Source organism: Vulpes vulpes, chromosome 8 (genome assembly GCF_048418805.1).
Source record: "Vulpes vulpes isolate BD-2025 chromosome 8, VulVul3, whole genome shotgun sequence".
In the NCBI taxonomy this organism is placed as follows: Eukaryota; Metazoa; Chordata; class Mammalia; order Carnivora; family Canidae; genus Vulpes; species Vulpes vulpes.
In genome coordinates, this window is record NC_132787.1 from 36,627,953 (window position 1) to 36,652,813 (window position 24,861).

At 41.4% G+C, this 24,861-nt stretch overlaps 1 protein-coding gene across 2 annotated transcripts in view; it reads left to right on the top strand.

Annotated features, from left to right (window-relative positions):
• Positions 1–24,861, top strand: part of DPPA3 (developmental pluripotency associated 3) — a 50,531-nt gene that overhangs the window by 14,458 nt on the left and 11,212 nt on the right. The window lies entirely within an intron of this gene.

Genomic DNA, 24,861 nt, shown 5'->3' on the forward strand with positions numbered 1-24,861 from the left:
CAGCGGTAGACAGAGTGGAAAGGATACATGCATTTATTCATTTAACAAACATTGATTAAGCATCTATTTGTGTAAGGCTTTGAGGTAAGGTGCTAGAATAGTAATGAAAAATGCAAAGTCTTGTCACTGACAAATACATAGGTGGATTTCCATTAGACCATATCCACAACGATGTGGGAAACCCAACTTGGGACGCCTGGGTGGCTCGGCAGCTGAGCATCTGCCTTCAGCTCGGGGTGTGATCCCAGGTCTTGGGATCAAGTCCCACATCAGGTTCCCCACTAGGAGTTTGCTTCTCCCTCTGTCTGTCTCTGCCTCTCTCTGTGTGTCCCTCATGAATAAATAAATAAAAAAAATATTTTTTAAAAAAGGAGGAGAAAACTTCACCCAAGGAATTCAATCTACACTGTTTTCAGCTCTAAGAGGGATTGAATTTTGTTCACCTAACTTTACCCTTCCTTTATATTTAAAGTTTTATTTAAGTAATCTCTACACCCAACATGCGGCTTGAACTCACAACCCCAAGATCAAGGGGTTCCTCCAACTAAGCCAGCCAGGCGCCCCTAACTTGGCCCTTCCTGATTAAAAGTCAAAAATCGGACTGACTGGGTTAATTTTGATTCCATTACTTTTTCGTTATATGAAATTGGGCATGCCACTTCACCTTCTGAAGTTTTTGTTTTCTCACCTGAAAAGAAAAGCTGACCTTCTGATTCGTTATAGGACTCTGAAAAGATGATGTCTTTAAAACGTTCTGCACAATGCCTGCCAAATGGCAAGCATAGAGTGTTCCCAGAGGAGAGAGCTTCAAAGATGAGGAAGACATTTTTCAGCAAGACAATCGTGTATTCAAGGCTGAAGGAACAACCGTGGAAAGGCATGGAGGTTATTGAGTTTATGGCAGCATACATCAATTTCTGGTGTTGTATTTTGTCATTTTACAAACCCCTTAGGAGATTTCCAAATGCTATAGAAGAATTAGCTGCTTTCTTGCCAAACTAATTTTCATGCTTTTTGAGAACACGAACTTTATTTTACATTCTTTTATACCACCTATTCTAAGAACTTGTTTCCCTCAAAGGAAAAACAAAATGTTGTGTCTAATATATAATAGTCTCCCATTGAGATGGGAGACTGGATGGCTCAGTTGATTGTCTCTTCTGCCTTCAGCTCAAGTCATGATCCTGTGGTCCTAGAATCGAGCCCCGCATCGGGCTCCCTGCTTAGTGGGGAGTCTGTTTCTCCCTCTTCCTCTACTGCTCCCTCTCTCTCTCTCTCTTAAATAAATAAAATCTTAAAGTAATAATAATAGTTTCCCATCATCTACAGGATAAAATAAAAACTCTAGCTTGGCATTCAAAGACTGTATTGGTCTGGCACCCATATTGTTGCAGGATTCCAGGGTTCTTGTCTCACAGAGTGAAGAATAAATTTCGCAGACACAAAAGGGTGAAATGAAATAAACGTTTATCAAGTGGAGGTGAGAGCAGAAAGGAAAGAAAAAGCTCTCTGGAGTGAGAGGGTCTTGAAAGGGTTGCCACTGAGGGCTTTTAGTGGCAGTCTTTTCTTGAGAACCAATTGGGAAGCTCGTGGCCTTGAGATTCTTGTGCCGGCTTAGTCTGTCCCCTTACCTCTTGTTGTGCTGAGTCTTGACATCTCCACCTGCCAGGAATAGTTCTGGAACCCAGCCACAGGAGTCAGGGGCCTCTTATCTCTCCTGTCTAGACCTTCACCCCTTCCCTGCTCATGGGACGGGACCTGTGGGCAGAAAGAACTGTCCTGGGATTGTGAGGAGTGACAGACTGTATACTTTTTAATTAGTGGGGGTGAGGGATAGCACAAGTCTCCAAGGAATCTGGAAGCAAGTTTCTCAGGACTTTGAGGGGTGGGCTGTGCCAAGATAAGGTTACTTTTATTATATTTCTTAGAAATTTAATTTGTTTATTCATGAGAGACACAGAGAAAGAGGCAAAGACATAGGCAGAGGGAAAAGCAGAGCCCCCCACGGGGAGCCTGATGTGGGACTGGGTCCCAAGACCCTGGGATCATGACCTGAGCTAAAAGTAGATGCTCAACCACTGAGCCACCCAGGTGCCCCAATCAGGTTACTTTTAAACATGAAGGGGTACTCCTGGGTGGCTCAGCAGTTAATTGTCTGCCTCCAGCTCAGGGTGTGATCCTGGAGTCCCGAGATCGAGTCCCACATTGGGCTCCCTGCATGGAGCCTGCTTCTCCCTCTGCCTGTGTCTCTGTCTCTCTCTGTGTGTGTCTCTCATGAAAAATAAATAAAATAATAAATAAATAAATAAATAAATAAATAAATAAATAAATAAATAAAATAAACTTGAAGGCACTAAGGCAGCCTTGGATTCCCTGGTCCATGTTTGTTCCAGGAACCTATCAGTGGGCTGCAAGCTGTAAGGAGATTTTCATTTAAGTTACATCTCTTTTGCCTTTGTTTCCCACATCACAATCACCAGCCCGTCTCATTTCCTCCCACCCACCATCGGCAGTGTTAATGCTATAATGATATTGATCTATTTGTCGTTCCCCTGTGAGCTCATTTCATCTGAGAGCCTTGCCCCAGACCAAGTTCAAAGTTTATTTCCACTGCAAAAACCTCTTGACTCACCAAAGTAGATGTAGAGGTTTCTTTCTCCCACTGAACCTCAAGTGGGCACTGGTTACAGCGCTTCCTACAGTGCATCTCACTGTGTCTTTTACCTCTGTCCCTCCCAGATGATATACTTCTGGGGAATTGGAATCATGTGTTTCCATCTAAGTATTTTCACTGTGTAATATTCTCTAAGTATCTCCACAGCCCATGTAAGTGTCTGGCAGGTAGTAGACATTCAGTAGATATCTAGGCAATAAATAAATGATCAAATGGATCAGTGCTATTTCCAGAGGTCGTCGTCTTCTGGATAGCCAGGTTTTCTCCATTTCCATTTCTCCTATCTCCTCCTGCTGGCATCCTAAAAAGCGAAAAGTTAGCACTTTTAAATTCATCTATAATCTCTACCTGTTTTCAACAATAAGTGTCAGTTGCATTTTGTTTTTCCTTGTTTAACTTTTCTTAAAGTCAGAATCAGACAAACTGGTTTAAATTCAGGCTCCATCACTTAGAAGTTGTGTGATCATGACCAAGTCACTCAACTGTAAAGTAAGAATAAAACATTCTTTGCTAAGGTGCTGAAGAAATCTGATGGGATGATGTGTACTCAATGCTCAGTTCAATGTCTGCCATTGAAGCACTTGATAAAGTTCATTAGTATATTGGGACCCATGAAATTTAGGCCACCCCCGGGGGCCTGGTGCCCACATCACAAACCTACATCTAAGTTAGCCTGCGTTTATGGAAACACCTATCAAAGAAAACTTAACATACATCAATCACAATCCTCAACTCAGCTTTAGCTAGCTAGCACACCTTACCCTTGAAAGTAGAACTTGCTAGCCTTCTAAGGAAATCCCCAACCTCCTAGCCAATCATGCCTTGTTTTCATATTGCTTCTTCTAAAGCTCTATAAAAATGACACTTGCAGGGATACCTGGGTGGCTCAGTAGTTGGGCATCTGCCTTTGGCTCAGGGCATGATCCCGGGGTCCCAGGGTTAAGCCCCGCATCAGGCTCTCTGTATGGAGCCTGCTTCTCCTTCCTCTGCTTATGTCTCTGACTCTCTCTCTGTGTGTGTCTCTGATGAATAAATAAAATCTTTAAAACAAAACAAACCAAAACAAAAAACCCGACACTTGAACCAATCCCTAGAGAAGAGTGTCCCTCTGCTGTGAAGCACTGTACTCTCCCAATCCTTGATTGTTTTCTCTTAAATAAGGGACATCAAAAAAAAAAAAGACATCAAACTTGTTACTAACCTGTTTTAGTTTTGTCATTTGACCTACTGGATAAAAATTAGCTGGTATTAATTATTGTTATCATTTTTACTTATGAAAGGGGACATAATCAAGGAAAGAAAATAATTGAGAGTATGCAATATAGCAATTTATATATAGCAAGAAAAAGCACAAAATCAAGCAAGAGTCAGAAAACCTAAGTTAATCACAGCTCCTCTAATGGCCTGTGTAATCTTGGTTATTTCACTCAGTGTCAGTGTTTTATGATACATACCCAGGCATGGAAATTTTTTAAATAGAAAGATTTAAATGGTCTGAGATGTCACAAAGGGTTAACCTATCTGGGCCTCACCTTTTTTTTTTTTTTTTTTTTTTTAAGATTTTATTTATGAAAGACAGAGAGAGATAGAAGCAGAGACAGAGGCAGAGGGAGAAGCAGGCTCCATGCAGAGAGCCTGACATGGGACTCGATCCCGGCACCCCGGGATCACACCCTGAGCAGACATCCAACCACTGAGCCACCCAGGCATGCCTGGGCCTCACTTTCTTTACCTATAAAATCACATGATTGAATTGGATTGTCTTTAAGGATTTTACAAACAAAAACGTTGTGATTCTGGATTTTCAGCCCAAATCAGAAATTCAAAAAGGGAGGCAATATGGCTAAATAGTACAGAACTGGTTCTGTAGTCATGGACTTAGATTAAAACCCCAGGTCTATCATTCACTGTCTGGGCAGTCCTGCACAAGTTGTTTCTCTGATCTTTGGTTTTCTAATCAATAAAGCAAACAAACAAAATATATCAGTCCACCAGAATTACTGTGATCATAAGTATAAATGATGTTCATCCTCACTAGGAAAAAAAAAAGCAGATTAAAGCAATAAAATGTCTATCAACTGGGAAGATGAGAAAAGACAATAGCAGGGCACCTGGCTGGGGCAGTGGGTAGAGGGTATGACTCTTGATCTTGGAGTCATGAATTTGAGCCCCATGTAGGGGGTAGAGATGACTTTTTAAAAAAAATTATTTATTTATTCATGAGAGACACACACAGAGAGGGAGAGACATAGGCAGAGGGAGAAGCAGGCTCCCTGCAAGGAGCCTGATGTGGGACTCGATCCTGGGACTCCAGGATCATGACCTGAGGCAAAGGCAGACACCCAACCACTGAGCCACCTAGGCATCCATAGAGATGACTTAAAAAAAAAAAAAAAAAAAAAAGAATGATTAATATGATAAATTTTGTTATGTACATTTTACCACAGTTTTTTTAAAAAAATACTCATATCCTCTGATCAGCAATTCTGATTCTGGAATATGATTCTAAGCCACTAGACTATAAGCTCCATGAGGGTAGGGACAAATGATGGGCATTTGATGAATATTGGTTGAGTGAATTAATTAATGGGAGTGGACAAAGAATTATAATTTTATTCATTTTAGTATTATTTCTTATCAAGAAAATTTGAAAATAACCTAACTGTATAATGGCTCAGGTTGTTGTTGTTGTTGTTGTTGTTGTTGTTGTTTTTTAAGATTTTATTTATTTATGAGAGACACAGAGAGGCAGAGAAACAGGCAGAGGGAGAAGCAGGCTCCATGCAGGGTGCCCGACCTGGGACTCCATCCCAGGTCTCCAGAATTCGGCCCTGGGCTGAAGGTGTCACTAAAGCGCTGAGCCACCTGGGTTGCCTCCCTAACTGTATAATGGTAAATACATTATAGAGTATCTACAAATTAAATATTATTCAACCATAAGTAATGTTGAAAAAAATACTTAATGCTATAGAAGCATAGCCATGAATATTATTAAGCAAAAAAAGCAGATTTTGAAACAATATATAGAAAAGCCAATTTTACACAAATAGGCACAGAAAAAAGTCTGGAAGATTGGTATCAATATGTTAATAGTTGTTATTTCTTATAACTTTTGTAAATTTTATAGTTTTCAAAATTTGTATACTAAATATTTATTAGTTTTATCATCAGAAAAAAGTTACTAAAACCAGCATAGTCATAACTACCAAAGCACAGAGTGATTCAGATGCTTCTGCCAGTCAGTGAACAAATATTTACTGATTGTCTAGAAAACCATTCTAAGGACTAAGGTATAGAAGTGACAATACAAAGTCCTACAGGGAAAGAACTGGTAGTTACATTAAGAAGTAAGGAGAACTTCAAATAAAGAATGAAGTTCTCTAACCTAACCCACTGACCTCATTCACACTCTCCTACTGATGTGTATAATATATATATATATATATATTCCTCTTTTCCTGTAATAAAAAGACACTGAAACGTTTTTGTTTTGTTTTTTAATCTTTTCTTCTCAGTTGAATTGTAGACATCCTTATCATTTAAAAAAATTAATTAATTATTTATTTATTTATTTATTTATTTATTTATTCATGAGAGACACACAGAGAGAGGCAGAGACACAGGCAGAGGGAGAAGCAGGTTCCATGCAGGGAGCCCAATGTAGGACTCCATCCTGGGACTCCAGGATCATACCTTGGGCTGAAAGCAGGTGCTAAACCGCTGAGCCACCCAGGTGTCCCTTTATATATATATAAAGGCACCTCCAAAGCCAACACACTAACAATATATTTTTGGAAAGAATCTGACCTTTCATTTTGTTTGATTTTTTGATTTGTCTGTTTGTTTGAAGTGAGATATACACCAGAACAGAAGGAGAAGGAGAGAGAATCCCAAGCAGACTCCTCACTGAGCATAGAGCCCAACCTGGGGTTCACTTGACAACCTGGCGATCACAACCTGAACCAAGACCAATATATATATATATATATATATATATATATATATATATATATATATATTTTTTTTTTTTTTTTAAGATTTTTATTTTTAAGTAACCTCTACAGCCAACGTGGGGCCAAACCCACACAACCTGAGACCAAGAATCCCACGCTGTAACCACTGAGCCAGCCAGGCGCCCTTCTGTCCTCATCATTTTTAGACATGATACCAAGTCATAGTATTAGTATGGACACTTCAGAAAAAGTTGAGGGATCCCTGGGTGGTGCAGTGGTTTAGCACTTGCCTTTGGCCCAGGGCGTGATCCTGGAGACCTGGGATTGAATCCCATGTCGGGCTCCCAGTGCATGGAGCCTGCTTCTCCCTCTGCCTATGTCTCTGCCTCTCTCTCTCTGTGACTATCATAAATAAATAAATTTTTTAAAAATTTAAGAAAAAGTTGAGAAGGATCTTCAGGAATAAGGAAAACTCATTAAGATTTTCCATACTACTTACAACAACCCACACCCTGGTCACCATAGACATCTCTCCTGCAATTTTTAGAGAAAAGAGGAATGAGCACAGGCAATAAGGGATTACCCAAACAGGCAGAATAAGAATTTGTTGAGGGCACCTCCAAAGCCAACACACTAACAATATATTTTTGGAAAGAATCTGACCTTTCATTTTGTTTGATTTTTTGATTTGTCTGTTTGTTTGAAGTGAGATATACACCAGAACAGAAGGAGAAGGAGAGAGAATCCCAAGCAGACTCCTCACTGAGCATAGAGCCCAACCTGGGGTTCACTTGACAACCTGGCGATCACAACCTGAACCAAGACCAAGAGTCCAACACTTAACTGACTGCGCCACCCAGGCACCACTTTTTTACTATTAAGCATTTTTAAAAATTAATTAATTGATTGATTGATTTTTAATTTATTTATTCATGAGAGACACACACAGAGAGAGGCAGAGACACAGGCAGAGGGAGAAGCAGTATTTATTTATTTTTAACTTTATTTGTTCATGAGAGACACACAGAGAGAGGCAGAGACATAGGCAGAGGGAGAAGCAGGGGGAGCCTAATGCAGGACTCAATCCCAGGACCCTAGGATCATGATCTGAGCCAAAGGCAGACACTTAACCACTGAACCACTCAAGTGCCCCTTGCCGAAAACTTCTTGAAATAATTCATTATATTTGCTGTCTTATTCTTTCTTTTTTTAAACCCAAAATGGGGCTTGAACTCATGACCACAGATCAAAAGTCACATGCTCACCAACTAAGCCAGCCAGGCACCCTGTTTTATTCTTTCATTTTACAACGCTGCTCTTGTCCACGGCACCAACCAAATCTAATACTGAGTTGTTGATTTTCATCTGACTTTATCCCTCAGCAGCTTTTCACCCAGTTGATCACTTTCTCCCACTTCCTACCCTTACTTGGCTTCCAGGATACTGTGCTCTCTCTCTTGGTTTACCACCTATCTCACTGGTCATTCATTCCCAAGCTCCTTTTCTGCTTCCTCTTCCCACTGGTCTTTTATAGTTGGGGTATCCCAACCTTGGGTCTCAGGTCTCAGGTCTCTTTTCTTTTCTAATTGCATTCACCACCTTGATCTCATCTAAGCTATGGCTTCAAACATTATATATATATATATATATATATATATATATATATATATATCCTGATATATCCTGATGACTTTTTGTATGCTCAGATCATCTCTTTCTTTCAGAACCATTTTACTAAGCTATCTACTCATCTCCTCTGGGGTGTCTAAAATTCATTGTAAAATTTTATGTTATTCAAACTGGAATGTCTGCTCTGTGTACCCTACCCCTCTGCAAACCCTTAGAATTCCTTGACTCCATTTTCTCATACCCCATATTCAGTTCATCAGGAAATTCTCCTGGCTCAATTTTCAAAATACTTTCAGAATCTGTACTCCACGGCAGCCACTCTAATCTGAGACACTGTTATTTCTTCTCTACTGTAACCTCTGAATTGATCTCTGCCTCCAATCTTGGCCTATCCCCATCCCCACCAGTCTGTTCTCAACACATCAGCCAAATTATTTTCTTTAAGATTTATTTAGGGACGCCTGGGTGGCTCAGCAGTTGAGCACCTGCTTTGGGCCCAGGGCATGGTCCTGGAGTCCCGGGATTGAGTCTCGTATTGGGCTCCCCACAGGGAGCCTGCTTCTCCCTCTGCCTTTGTCTCTGTCTCTCATGAATAAATAAATAAATCTTTTTTTAAAAAAAAAGATTTTTTTATTTATTTGAGAGAGAGAGAAAAAAGAAAGAATGCATGTACATGAGAGGTGGGAGGGGCAGAGGGAAAGGGAGATTGAATTTCAAGCAGACTCCCTGCTTGAGTGGTGAGCCAGACATGTGGCTCCAACCCACAACTCTGAGATCGTGACCTGAGACAAAATCAAGAGTTGGATGCTGAACCACTCAACTGACTGAGCCACCCAGGCACCCTACATCAGCCAAATTCTTTTTAAAAAGGTCAGTTAACTCATTCATTCATGTGCTCATAAACCCTCCAGTGGCGGTTTTACTCAAAGGAAAAGTCATTGTCTACAAGATCCTATCCCAGTTGCCTCATCTACTAATTTTGCCCCTTCCTCACTTGGCTCCAGCACAGTGATTTGGCTGCTACTCCAATTTGTTTTGTGTGTGTGTGTGTGTGTGTGTGTGTGTGTGAGAGAGAGAGAGAGAGAGAGAGAAAGAGAGAGACAGAGACAGAGAGAGAGAGAGAAAGAGAGAGAGACAGAGACAGAGACAGAGAGAAAGAGAGAGAGAAATCTTCCCTCTCCTCCACTGGTGCTATTCTAAATTTTTTATGTGCTCACAGCTCCCTCTGCCAGGAAAACTTTCACTAGATGTCCCCATGTCTGACTTTCTCACCTCCAAGTCTCTACACATTCCTCACTCTCTCATTAAAGTGTAGTCTTACCATTCCATTTTACTCTCCAACTTGTGCTCTTCTCTCACACTTGCAGTCTCCTTTACTTTCAAAAATACATCCTTCACAGCATGTATTTTTTAACATACAAATAATATCATTAATCTGTTCAATGGATATTTGTGCCAGGCATTGTTTTACACATTTGAGATGTACGAGTGAGCTAAACAGATAAAAATCCCTGGCCTCAAACAACTTACATTCTAGTGGGGTAAGACAGTCACTACTCAATAAATATAATAAATAAGTAAATATTACTTGTTGAATAAATAAGTAGAAATATCTTTGGGCACTTCAAGTAATTCTAAAGAACAACTTCCTAGAAATGGAATTATTGGGTCAAGGAATATGCATATTATAGGTTTTTATACAATATAGAATTGCTGGGACGCCTAGGTAGTTCAGTGGTTGAGGATCTGCCTTTGGCTCAGGTCGTGATCCTGGGGTCATGGGATCAAGTCTCACATCGGGCTCCCCGTGGGAAGCCTGCTTCTCCCTCTGCCTATGTCTCTGCCTCTCCCTGTGTCTCTTATGGATAGATAAATAAAATCTTTTTAAAATAATAAATAAATAAATAAATAAATAAATAAAGCAACAGTCAATTATGTATTTTAGATAGGATAAATATTTAACACAGAATTGAATAACTTTTTTCTTTTTAAGATTTTATTTTATTTATTCATGAGAGACACAGAGCGAGAGACAGAGGCAGACACAGGCAGAGGGAGAAGCAGGCTCCATGCAGGGAGCCCGACATGGAACTCCATCCCAGGTCTCCAGGATCATGCCCTGGGCTGAAGGCGGCGCTAAACTACAGAGCCACTGGGGCTGCCCAAATAACTTTGGAAATAAAAATTAGATGAAAGATAAAATAATATTTCATGATAAAATGTCATATTTGATATTTTGTACATTATGACTAAGAAATTACTTGAATGGCAATTTAAATGTTTATGAACAATCTCTCTTCTGGATAACAGCTTGTGTGTGAATCTTTTAGTTTTTTCTGAAGGCAAGGGAAATAAAATATTAATGCTATTTTAAGCCATTTATTTTATCTAAACCGTTACCCTGAATGTCTGGACCTAGAGCAAAGAAAACAAAAAGTAGTCCTCCTTTCCTCCAAGGGTAGAAGTTAGCCCTTGATAAGGATTGGTGGGGTCATTTGTATTACTTTAGATAACAGTGTTTTGTAAGCCTCGCATTCTTAGATAACAAATTTTTAAAAGTTATTCTTGTTTTAAAGGGTTGGAAGATAATAGAAAAGATGTTGCTCTTGACCTTTACCCTTGGGATTAACCTCTTTAACCTCTGTTGAGATTCAGGAGCTCCAAGTTTATTTTTGCTGTTTCAAAAGCAGTAGCAGAATTAACAAATTTTAAGGTTGAGGTAGAAAGAACAAAAACCAAAACAACCTTGAAAACTGATGCACTCATTCTTTGACTAAATGTGACTTACTATATAGATGAGTATGAAATATACGTGCCCATTGATTTAACAATCAAACAAATGACTAAACAGATATTATGGTGTCCTAACCTTGTTCCAGGCAATGCATGAGGTGGGTGCTTTTCTTTTTTTCTTAAGATTTTATTTATTAATTTGAGAAAGAGAATGAATGGGGGGAGGGGCAGAAGGAGAAGCCGACTCCTTGCAGAGTAGGGAGCCTGATGTGGGAACATCCCAGGCCCCCCCCCCCCATCATGTTATGAGCCCAAGGCAGAGGCTTAACCAATTGAATTACCCAAGGGCCCTAGGTGAGTGTTTTTCAACCTTTGTTTTAACTCATTAATTAATGAATATCGAAATAAATTTTGTGTGTCGGCATTGAAAAAAAAAAAACTGGGGACACCTGGGTGGCTCAGTGGTTGGGCATCTTTCTTTGGCTCAGGTCATGATCCCAGGGTCCTGGGATCGAGTCCCACATCAGGCTCACTGCAGGAAGCCTGCTTCTCCTTCTCCCTATGTCTCTGCCTCTCTCTGTATTTCTCATGAACAAATGAATACAATCTTAAAAAAATAAAATAAAATAAACTGGTACACCAGGGTGGCTCAGCGGTTGAGCATTTGCCTTCAGTTCAGGGTGTGATCCCTCGGTCCGGGATCCAGTCCTGCATTGGGCTCCCTCGGGCAAGCCTTCTTCTCCCCCTGCCTGTGTCTCTGCCCCTCTCTCTCTGTGTGTCTTACATGAATAAATAAATATAATATATTTTAAAAACCCTGTAGAGAGCAGCCCGGGTGGCTCAGTGGTTTAGTGCCACCTTCAGCCCAGGGCCTGATCCTGGAGACCTGGGATCGAGTCCCACGTTGGGATTCCTGTGTGGAGCCTGCTTCTCCCTCTGCCTGTGTCTCTGCCTCTGTGTGTGTGTGTGTGTGTGTGTGTCTCTTATGAATGAATAAATAAATAAAATCTTAAAAAAATAAAACCCTGTAGATAATATCAGAGTGCATTGCGCAATGGCTAATTTTTTCCTGAAAATTTTAGCTATTAATATTTATCTGGATATGTTACTTAGTATATTTCTTTCTCTTTTTTGGGGGGGAGGGGAGTTAATTTTTTTATTTTATTTTTTAAATTTTATAGTGTTTATATTTATTCTTCCTTTTTTTTTTTTTTTTGGAAGATTAAGTAATCTCTATACCCAGTGTAGGGCTCAAATTTAACAACCCTAAGATCAACAATCGCATGCTCTACCAACTGAGTCCTCAAGGCACCCACCTCTATATTGGGTATATTTCTTTCTTTTTTTAAAAAAATTTATTTATTTATTTGACAGAGAGAGAAAGAGAGAGAGCACGTGCACACAAGCAGGGGGAGCAGAAGGCAAAGGGAAAGGAAGAGGGAGGCAGAGGGAGAGGGTGAAGCAGGCTTCCCACTAAGCAGAGAGCCCAACTTGGGGCTTGATACCAAGGTCCTGGGATCATGACCCCAGCAGAAAGCAGACATTTGAGGGACTGAGCCACCCAGATGCCCTGGGTTTGTTTGTTTCTTTCTTTCTTTCTTTCTTTTTTTAAAGATTTTATTTATTTATTCATGAGAGACAAACACACACACAGAGAGAGAGAGAGAGAGAGAGGCAGAGACATAGGCAGCAAAAGAAGAGAGAAGCAGGCCTCCATGCAGGGAGCCCGATGTGGGACTCGATCCTGGGACTCCAGGTTCATGCCCTGGGCCAAAGGCAGATGCTCAACCGCTGAGCCACACAGGTGTCCCACCCTGGGTATATTTCTTAATATGGGTCCCTGGCAAGGCAGTGTGAATGCCACCATAATGACATTTTTGAACAACTGCTTTCTTTCATGGAGTTAGTATTCTGGTCAGGGGACTAGTAAGAAAACCAACAATGATGATGTAATAGGGTGAGTACAGCATCCGGAGGCAGCAATGTGAAAAGTGCCTTACCTAGAAATGAGGGATCTGAGGTGCTTCCTGGAAGAAATGCCATTTCAGTAAGGCTAGAGAAGTGGTTATGACATGTACTCTGAAGGCCAACTGCCTGGATCTTTCCAGGGCTCCATCACTATTTCCCATGTGGCTTTGTGCAAGTTACTTAACTTCTATGTCTTAGTTTCCTTATCCAAAAAAAGGTACTTTTCCTATATGGATGTTGTAAGAATAAGGAAATAATTAAAGCAAAGCGCTCAGCCTGACTCAGCCTTAACAAGTATTCACCATTACCATCATGGGATTTGGGGGACAGGTGGGGCAGCAGGGAGCTGCACATGTGCCTGACATCTGGGGCTTGCAGGCACACAGGACTTGGGATGAGGTTGAGAATTGAGCAGAGCCTAAACCAAACCCTGGGAGAAGTGATAAGATGATAAAATAGAAGAGGGGTTAGAGCAGGAGAAGCCCTGTAAACCATATGAAAAATGTGGACTTCATTTGGCTGGCATTTGGCTTTGAGGAGTTTAAAAGCAAGCTTGTCATCACCCTGGCTCTCATGAGGCCAGGATCTGCTTGATAGCACACATCAACTGTAGTACTTTTTTTTTTTTTTTAATTTCATCTCTAGACAGTCATTTAGACACAGTCTCTTCTGGACTAATAAAGCCCCATAGTAGGGCATGGGCTGGATTTCCCCATAACCTTTCAGCAAAACATACCCTCAATAGGAAAAGAAATGGATCACAGAGAACTAAGTAATAGGAGGAGGTCAACCAGGGGACTGGCTCAGTAATTCTGACTGGAAATAACAGTGGTTTTAGCAGCAAAGATTGGAGAGACATGAAAATAAATACATACAACTAAACAGAATTAGTGATTGAGTATCTAGGCTAAAGAAAAGGAGGAATTCTATATGGCAGTGAAGCTTTGGACCTGGGCAGCTGGATGGATGAGGGTGCCAATCATTGAGGTAGAAAATAGAGGAAGTAGAGCAGGTTTGGGGGTAAAGCTCAGCTGCCGCCTTAATGTCCAAAGAGACGTTGAGTGGAGAGTTGCATACGCCAATTTAGGTGTCACTGGATTGCCCAGGAAGCTTGCTCAGAGCAATGGATCATTATCTTTTATGAGTCAGGGACACTTAGAAAAATATAATGAAAGTAATCTATCTGCTTCCCAGAGAAAACATATTCACAACCCTGATTGCATTTTTAGGGAGTTCTTTAACTTCTTAAATCACATCCATGAAATCCTTGACGACATCTAATGTACCATGAGAAAAATCATGGACACAGCGCAGAATCCACAGAAAGAACTGTTTAATTAATTAGACTAGGAGGCCATTAGACTGATGTGACTCTAATGCCATGGAGCCTACATAAATAAACCAAAATCTAAGCCCATGAATGCTTCAATATTACAAAATCAAAATGCTAGGGACAACCAGCATAGCCACCAAGGCTTTAAGCAATAGCCAATCAACCAAATAATTTTCTTGCTTCTCTTCTAAACTTTGTATGTCTTTCCCTCTGGTCCTGTCCTTGCAGTGCTCCTAACTACTTCCAGTTTGGTGCTGTCTGATTGAAATAAACTTTGCTCGGGCAGCCCAGGTGGCTTGTGTGTGTCTATGTATCTTTCATGAATAAATAAATAAAATCTTTAAAAAAAAAAAAAGAAATAAACTTTGCTCAAATAAACTCTTAAAAAAATTTCAATACGTCTCAGTTTATCTTTCTTTTTTAATTCTTTTTAAGTAGGATCCATGCCCAATGTGGGATTCAAACTCATAACCCTGAGATCAAGTGTCACATGCTCTACTGACTAAGCCAGCCAAGTGCCTTACCTCAGTTTATCTTTTCTTTTTTTCTTATTCTTTTTTTCAGTTTATCTTTTAACAGAACAAAATGCAAGGAAAAAGTGTCTTTCCTTCTAGATAAAAGGAAATCCTGAAGAATGTAGTGTTGTATAAGTTAAATGAATGTTTTAAGAAAGACTTTTTGAAAGGGGTCAAATATTTCTGAGAAGAAGGCCTGAACAAGGTCCACTAGGTGTTTAGAGGACTTTGATAAATATGAACAGAGCAGAGCAGCCCGGGTGGCTCAGCAATTTAGGGCTGCCTTCAGTCCAGGGTGTGATCCTAGAGACCTGGGATTGAGTCCCGTGTTGGGCTCCCTGCATGGAGCCTGCTTCTCCCTCTGCCTGTGTCTCTGCCTCTCTCTCTCTCTTTCTGTGTGTGTCTCTCATGAATGAATAAATAAAACCTTTAAATATATATATATATATATATATATATATATATATATATATATATATATATACAGAGCAGCTACAGAAAGCTCTTCAAGGGAGCAGGTAGGCCCCAGATTGAGGGATGAGAGACCAGAAAAGGAAAGGGCTGATATTGAGAAATCGGCATTGAACAACAGATAAGAGATGAAGTAGAAGGAGAGAAAGAAAGAAAGAGGTATTTGGGGGGCACCTGGCTGGCTTAGTCAGTGGAGCATGCAGCTCTTGATCTTGGGGTTGTGAGTTTGAACCCTGAGTCGGGTGTAGAGATTACTTAAAAATAAAATCAAGAAAGAAATAAAGAGAGAAAGAGGAAGGAGGGAAGGAAGGAAGGAAGGAAGGAAGGAAGGAAGGAAGGAAGGAAGGAAGAGAAAGAAAAGAAGAAAGAAAGAAAGAAAGAAAGAAAGAAAGAAAGAAAGAAAGAAAGAAAGAGAAAGAAAGAAAGAAAAGAAAGTGGTATTTTTTGTAGGTAGGGACTTAGACCTGTTCAAACATATTCATGGGAAGGGACCAGAGTTGAAGACAGAAAGCAAGAGGAAAAGCCATTTCCCTGAGGAAGAGGGGGCTGAAATCCAGAACATAGATGGAAGTATTCTCATTGCACACAGGGTAGAGACACCTCCCTTAGAATGTGGATGAAAAAATTTGCACACCAATATGGTGTGCAAGCACCAAGCACTTAATGTCAGGTCCAGTTTCATCGATACCCATAGGTAGGCTTCTCTCCTGTGCCAGGGGGAGATATTAATAGGAAGCTGAGTCTGGGGTCATTATGACCTTGTCTCTCATCTGCTACTGTTCCGTAACCCAAATGAAAACAGTATTTCGTTTCTTCTAAGCTTGTCTGTCTGGCCCCTCAACCTCCCTATTACAAAGACCTTTATTGTTATCTTGGGCCTACCTGGATTATCCAGGATCATCTTCTGGTGTCTTGAATCTTAATGACATCTGCAAAGTCTCTTTTGCCATGTAAAGTAACATATTCGCAGGTTCCAGGGAACTGAATGTGGACACCTTTTGAGGGCCATGATTCAGCCTGCCACATACAACTTCAGAAAAGTCTCATGTCCTGCAAAATTGTGTGTGTGCATATGCTCACAAACAGAAACACACATGCAGTCATTATGGAGAATATAGGGTAAAGAGACAAAAACACTCAAAATCTATGCAACTACACAAAACATTAGGAATTCTAATATAAACAGGGGCACCAGGCTGGCTCAGTTGGTAATGCATTCAACTCTTGATCTTGGAGTGCTGAGTTGGAGCCCACATTGAGTGTGGAGATTACTTCAAAATAAATCTTAGGTCACCTGGGTGGCTCAGTGGTTGAGCGTCTGCCTTTGTCTCAGGTCCTGATCCAGGGTCCTGGGATTGAGTCCTGCATTGGGCTCCTTGCAGTGTGCCTGTTTCTCCCTCTGCCTGTGTCTCTCCTGAATAAATAAATAAAATCTTTAAAAAAAAAAAAAAAAAGAAAGAAAGAAAGATATACAAAATTCCTAATAAATGTAAAGGTAGCCTGAGGGAAGCAAAGGTAGAAAAGGCTGAAGCTGCTGACTGTATATAAAGGATAAAAGGTCAAACTGCCAAGAGCTATGCCCTTGATGGAATACACTTCATTTTTTGCCAATAGCTTTAGATTTATAGGAAAATCGAGAAGCAAATATGACCGTGTCCCCTATTATTTTCTTACTTTAGAATGGTACATTTGTTAACATTAATAAACCAATATTAATATATTATTAAAGTCAAAATTTGGGATCCCTGGGTGGCGCAGCGGTTTGGCGCCTGCCTTTGGCCCAGGGCGTGATCCTGGAGACCCGGGATCGAATCCCACATCAGGCTCCCGGTGCATGGAGCCTGCTTCTCCCTCCGCCTGTGTCTCTGCCTCTCTCTCTCTCTCTGTGACTATCATAAATAAATAAATAAATAAATAAATAAATAAATAAATAAATAAATAAATAAAATAATAAAGTCAAAATTTATTTTAGATTTCCTTTATTTAGCTTTTACCTAATGTCCTTTTCCTGTTCCACGATCCCACACGGGACACCACATTACATGTAGCAGTCCTGTCTTCGTTAGCTTTCTCTTGGCTGGGGAATTCCTTAGACTTGCCTTGTTATCGACTACCTTGACAATTTGGAGGAGTCCTAGTGAGACATTTTGTACTATATTGCAGTACTGGAATTCATCCTTATTTTTTTTTCTTGTGAAGAGATCAGGGTTACAGACTACTGAAAGGAGACCACAGTGGCAAAGTGTCATTTTCATCATTTCAGATCAAGGGAGGGTACGTGCTACCAATGTGACTTATCACTCTTGACGTTGCCCTTGATCACCTGGCTGAGGTCATCATGTTTGGTAGTTTTCTCCACCATTGTGCCCCCAACCCCCACTTTCCATACTGTACACTTTGAAATGAAACGAGGCTGTCCAGCCCACACTTAAGGAGTGGGGAGTTGGGATGCCTGGGTGGCTCAGCGGTTGAGCATCTGCCTTTGGCTCAGGATGTGATCCCGGACTCCCAGGATCGAGTCCAGCATCGGTCTTCCTGCATGGACCCTGCTTCTCCCTCTGCCTATGTCTCTGCCTCTCTCTCTCTCTGTGTCGCTCATGAATAAATAAATAAAATCTTTAAAGAAGAAAAAAAAGGAGTGGGGAATTATGCCCATCCTCCTTTTTTCTTTTTCTTTTCCCTCTTCTTTTCAAAGATTTTATTTAAGACAGAGAGAGATCACAGCAGAGGGAGGGGCAGAGGTAGAGGGACAAGCAGACTCTTCACTGGGCAGGGAGCCCTACGCGGGACTCCATCCCAGGACCCTGGGATCATCACATAAGAGGAAGGTAGATGCTTTAGCCGATGGAGCCACCCAGGCGCTCCCCCGGCCTAATTGACTAGTTAGGCAGTACCTTATGGTTCCAGGATCTTCATTCAAACCGCAGATGTTGGGACATTTACCCCCATACTGAGCTCTTCCTATCAGAGCCCTGCCCCGCAGGCCGCTCTTTAGCCGGCTCTCCTATTGTAAAGTCATTAAGTGTTTTCCACTAAGCCTTTCAATCATTGACAGACCCAGGATTCGCACCCGGGGAATATTGATTCTTCGTTGTGGAATTTCACGAACTAAGGTGGATTCGCTAAAGGAAAGCAGCCTCAGGCGGTGCGGGCAAGAAAAGAGGCAAAGCCTGGAGCGGCTGGGTGTGGCGGGCGCCCGGGGCTGCAGAGGCCTCGATGGGTGCCGGGTGGGCGCAGGTGCCGGGAGCCCCGCTGCTTACCCCCCACTTGACGCGTGTCGGGCCTTATCAGGGCAGATGGCCTTGGACACCGGGGGAAACAGGCTTCTCCACTCGAGATGCAGTGGACAACCTGAACCAGCGCAAAGGGGACACACTGGGCTGAGGGACCCAGGCAGGGGCCGGAGAAAGGGGGGAGAAGCAGAGGCGTGTAGGGGGAGACCCGCCCAGCCAAACCCAGCCCAGACCGCGGGCGGAGCGCAGGCAACGCAGAAACCGCGTTTGAGAGATCTTCCCCAGCAGCAGCTCCGCCTCTCCCGTACCAGGCTTTCCCTCTCTTTGGAATACTTTTCACGACCCACCCTATATTTTGGATCTATGGTTTGTTGTCTCAATCCACCAGAATGTTTGCTCCCGAAGGCAAGACTTTTCTTTTTTATAAAGATTTATTTATTCATGAAAGACACACACACAGAGAGGCAGACACCGGCGGAGGCAGAAGCAGGCCCCAGGCAGGGAGCCCGACGGGGGACTCGATCCTGAGACCGTGGGCCACGCCCTGAGTCCGGGGCAGGTGCTCAACCGCTGAGCCTCCCAGGCGTCCCTCGGAGGCAAAGCTTTTATCTCACCTGTGGCTCTGTTGCCTGACCTGAAACCAACCAGACAACGGAAAAGCTTTCGGAGCTAGAGAAGCCGCCTGGAGGGAAGAGGTGGGCTCCACCAGATAAGAGAGAAAGTACAGCCAGGGCGCCGGCTCCATCAGTTTAAACTCCTGGGGCGGATTAGAATTTTAAATTCCCTTCATCTGATCTTAAAAGACTTCCCGCCTCCTCCAGCCTCCAGTTGAAGCTATTTCACTGTTGAACACTCCCTTTTCCAAAAATGAGTCTGGGTCCTGGACGCTTCTGGACGGTTAAGCGATAAGCTTCTGCAGGCGGGGCGGGGCGGGGCGCCGGGGGCTGCTGGCTGCGGCGTTGGCCGGGCTGCCTGGTGCGCCGCGGGCCTCAGCAGGTGCACGGGCCGCGGTCCCCCCAACCCACCGCGGAGCAGCTGGCGCCGAGGCGCCTGGTCAGACGTGGCACAGCCTTCGGGCCCTAACGTTGACACATCGATATGCTGGTTTCCCTTTGGAAAATAGAAAATGCAAGACTTGTGAGATGAAGTTTCCAACAGAAATGAAATATACAGATTACTTTGTGATTGGTAGGCAGCTTCCGCCAGGCCCCCAGCGCCGTGGCCTACCCACCAGGTCGTGAAAAAGCGCAGAGGAGCCTGCGTGGCGCAGAGGGCATGATCCCGGGGTCCTTGGATGGAGTCCCGCATCGGGGTCCCCGCAGGGAGCCGGCTTCTCCCTCTGCCTATGTCTCTGCCTTTCTCTGTATCTCTCATGAATAAATAAAGTCTTTAAAAAGGAAGAAAGAAAAAGAAAAAAAATGCACAAATGCCTGAGATGTAAAAGTTTGCCTCATATTAAGAGAAGGGAAGGACACTGATGACTGGCTTCGTTCGGATTTTGGCAGCATGATGATTAATTCGATGCCTCCAGAAAAGAGAAACCAGTAATTCAGAGAAATTATGGATCCTGCCTTCTCAGAGAGCATCTGAGATGTTACTTCAAGATTTCATTCTTAGAAAGAGGACACTTCATCCCTGACTCCAGTGGAGCTCCAATATGAATAAAATGGTATGAACTGATTTAGTAAAAAAAAAAATTTTTTTAAAGATTTTATTTACTTATTTTTTTAAGGGGGGGGGGCAGAGACACAGGCAGAGGGAGAAGCAGGCTCCTTGCAGGGAGCCCAACATGGAACTGGATGCCGAGTCTCCAGGATCAAGCCCTGGGCCAAAGGCGGCGCTAAACCACTGAGCTACCTGGGCTGCCCCTCCCAAAAAGTTTTTAAGATGAATTTAGACATATTAAAAATTGTCAGTTTACTTGAGCAAAAATCAGTTGGAATGGGGAAGCATTCAATCCAGCAGATAGAAAAGAGCTCCTGCGAGCTGTACAAAATTAAAGGCAGAAGAGAACAGGAACAGGACATTATACTTAGGCAAAAAAGCAGCTTGGTTCTGACAAGGTTACTTACCTTTAGGGAATAATAAAGTAATCTATCAGCTTACCTAACTAGCACTGGCTGATCAGGTGATCCCTGATTGGCAGGTTTGAGATTCCATTTCTAGAAGAGCCAAAGTTGTAATTAATTCTAGGTTTGGTGAGGTGGGGCTTAGTGCAAGTGACTCCATTTCGTGCCTGTGGTCTTTTTTTTTTTTTAATTTAAATTCAATTTGCCAACATGTTGTCTTGTTCTTTTTTTTTATTTACTTTTTATTTTTATTTATTTATGATAGTCACACAGAGAGAGAGAGAGAGAGAGAGGCAGAGAGAGAAGCAGGCTCTATGCACCAGGAGCCCCACGTGGGATTCGATCCCAGGTCTCCAGGATCGCCCGCTGCGCCACCCAGGGATCCCTGTTGTCTTGTTCTTAACAATGCATTGTGTGTGTGTGTGTGTGTTTTTAACAATGCATTGTTAACATAGTTCAATAATGTAGTTCACCCTTAACAGATTTTCCCTTTGCCCTCCTGTTTTGCCACAGGAGGAACTTACAAGCTTTCTGCTTCTGGCTTGAGGAAGTGTACTTAGTTTTTTCCTCCTTCAAGGCCTGGAAATTAATACAAGGAATCTGAAATTACCCATTGTCAAGAAGGGAGTTATCAGGCTTATCTGTGTCTTCCCCTTAATTTTCTCCCCTGCCCATCTGTGAATCCTGAAGTTCAAAGGAAACTTCTTCGGCGGGTCCATGGAGCTCTCTAGTCACAGCTTGAACTTCCACCTAGATCTGAACAGATCTAGATCTGACCTCCTCCCAGAGGTCTGTCCGAGAGGCGATATTTTGCTTCAAGTTGATCTGAAAAACAACTTTAGCTCAATTACAGCAGACTTCCAATAAAATGGTAGGTGGGACTGGCCTAGAAATTCAATTCTTACCCCTTTTTAGCCTATCAAATAAACCCATCTGCCAGTCCATTTAAAAAGAAATGAACCATTGACTGAAAGAATTAAGTGGGTGGGTATTGAGATTGAATTAGAACTGATATGCTTCCAATTCTATTCTCTCACAAAACCGCAACTTCCACAATTCTATTGGAAAATTTAAAAAGCCTATCTTAAAAAAAAAAAAAAGAAAAAAAAAAGCCTATCTTTTCTAGTTGTATCTCTTTGAGATTGCCTAAAAATCCACCCTGCTTTGCAAGCTAGGCCTGTGTATTATAGGACAAAAGGGAGAATAGTGGCAATCTTCCCCAACAGAAAAATTTGGAGCTAACTGGGACCAGTTCTCTGAAGCTTTTCCTGTCAAACACTTCTTTCACCTCCTGTGGGTTTCCTACTTTGTCTTCTGTTGAGGTTAGTGGAGAACAACAGGAAGAAACAAATAACAAAGCACTAGGGATAGTAGAAGAATAAATCATGTGCAACTAGTACATAAATGAGTTCTGGAGCTCTGATCACAAAATAGTGATTATAGACAACAATACCATGTTGTAAACTTGAAAGTTGCTAAAGGACTAGATTTTAATTTCTTCCTCGTGAAATAAATAATTATGTGATGTGATAGAGGTGTTAGCTAACCCCAAAGTGGAATCGTATTACAATATATAAATGAATCAAATGAACACACCATTTTTATTAACCTTACGTGATGTCATGTCAATTATATTTCAAGACATTTTTTAAAATACTACATCATTGGGATCCCTGGGTGGCGCAGCGGTTTGGCGCCTGCCTTTGGCCCAGGGCGCGATCCTGGAGACCCGGGATCGATTCCCACATCAGGCTCCCGGTGCATGGAGCCTGCTTCTCCCTCCGCCTGTGTCTCTGCCTCTCTCTCTCTCTCTCTGCGACTATCATAAACAAATTTTAAAAAAAATTAAAAAAAAAAACTACTACATCATTAACATCTCTCCTTGCAAAATAGTAAATCATGCAGAACCCAAGAAGATATTAGTTACACATATATTTTGCAATTGTGACGTTAATTTACTTTAAAAATAATATATCCATGGAACTGTAACTTGTATGAGCAAATTGTTTGATACATTGGTTTCTCCTTTCCTTCTATTTAATTAAATAACACTATCCCTTGAAAACATCAACAGTTCTTGATGTCTGGAAAAGAGCCCCAACATCTGAGAGAATTCAAGCCCTTACATGGGTTGGAACAGCTTCCCAGCTGCTCTCTCTTTCCTCTTTTCCTTCTTCCTATTAAGCTCTCTTCCCCCAGCTCTATTTTGTAATCCTAGCTATTAGTTCTTACTAAGAAAAGATAATTCATATTTCCAACTTTCAAAAATGGAAAATGTAAATGGTATGCATTGGTTCACCATATGTTTATGTGTCTGAGATTCCCTTGGACATCTGTGCCCATTTTGATAGCATTAGAACCAAGGTAACATGCCCTAGATGACTCACTTATGTTAAGACACACTTCATCAAACTGAGACTTAATTATAGTCTCAGCTCTCCCAGAGATGATATCTTAAACCAATCAATCAGGAATCGCCTGATCAACACTAGTTAGGTAGTCGGCCTGATGGAATCCCAACATCCCCTAAAGGAAAGTGACCTTGCAATAACCAATGAGCTTATTTATTTATTTATTTATTTTATTTATTTATTTTTTTCCAATGAGCTTTTTTACCTGGTGTAATGTCCTTGATGCTCCCATCTCCCTTCATTTTGTGCAGTCCTGGGAGCTCCAATCTATCCACTAGATGGGTTGCCATCCCATTCATAGATCGTTGAAGAAAGCCAATACAGATCTTTAAAATGTACTCAGTTGAATTTGGTTTTTAATAATACTCTAAGTAGAGATGTTGGTCTTAAGTGTTAATTCTCTCAACAAGCAAGTGTTTCATGTCTATGAATCTGTAATGTGTTAGGTACTAGAGATAATTGAAGAGTTTACCTGGTCTCAAATCTCGTGTTTTGCATGTATGTATTTTAAAGCTCTTAATATCTATTGTTAGACAATATTTCAAAGATTTCATTCACAGCTGCCAACTATGGGAAATGCTAATCTCACAATACATCTTTCCTAGTATTATCTATTCTAAAATTTCCATGAAATAGTTTAAAAGCTATCTGAATTAGGGTTTTAGAACTTGAGTAGAAGTGAAATATTTTACACGTTAGTTTACTCATACTTCCTCAGATGAGAAATCTTTGCGTTTTTTTGAAATTCATCTAATAGATTTTGTTGTTGTTTTATTCATTTAGGTAATCTCTACACCCAATGTGGGGCTTGAACCTAGGAGTCTAAGATCAAGAGTTGCAGATTCCTCAGACTGAGCCAGCCTGCTGCCCCCTGGATTCTTATTCATTATTCATTAGTATTATTGTGTTCTTTATCTGTCATATATGCTGCAATTTCTTTCTTTCTCTCTTTCTTTTTTTTACTGTATTATTTGTCCTTTAAATCTAACTTGGGGGACGCCTGGGTGGCTCAGCAGTTGAGCATCTGCCTTTGGCTCAGGGAGTGATCGCAGAGTACCAGGATCGAGTCTCACATTGGGCTTCCTGCATGGAGCCTGCTTCTCCCTCTGCCTGTGTCTCTGCCTCTCTCTCTCTCTCTCTCTCTGTCTCTCATGAATAAATAAATAAAATCTAAAAATAAAAAATAAAAAAAATAAATCTAACTTGGTTCTTGATTTTCTTTTTCTTTCTTTTTTTTTTTTTTTTTTAAGATTTTATTTATCTATTCATGAGATACATGGAGACAGAGAGAGAGACAGAGGCAGAGACATAGGCAGAGGGAGAAGCAGCTCCATGCAGGAAGCCAGGAACACGCCCTGGGCGGAAGGCAGGCACTCAACTGCTGAGCCACCCAGGCGTCCCATGGTTCTTGATTTTCTGTATGAAATCTGGCAACGTTTTTGTAATTATATTGTTCCTTTCCACATTTTGAATCTCCTCAAACTTTTCATATTCTCCCTAAAAACCCCACCTCTCCTAACCTAAGCGTGAAACATGTTCATTTTTGTTTCCTGAATACTTCCTATTTTCTGAATATTTCCTATTTTCTATTTTTTAAAAAGTTATATGTGCATATTCTGTAAAGTAGCCCACAATTGTGGATTTGTGAAGACTGTCTTCAGCTGCCCTCTCCATTTTATTTCTGAGGAACACCGACCTTAAATTTTTTTGGTGGATTTTCTGTGTGTGTATGTGTGTATGTGTGTGTGTGTGTGTGTTTATCTCCATATTTCAAAATAGCATGTTTATAATGATATTTCTTGATTTTATATATTTGTCTCCTTCTCTCTCTTCCTTCCTTCCTTCCTTTTTTTGGTATTGGGCATTATTAAT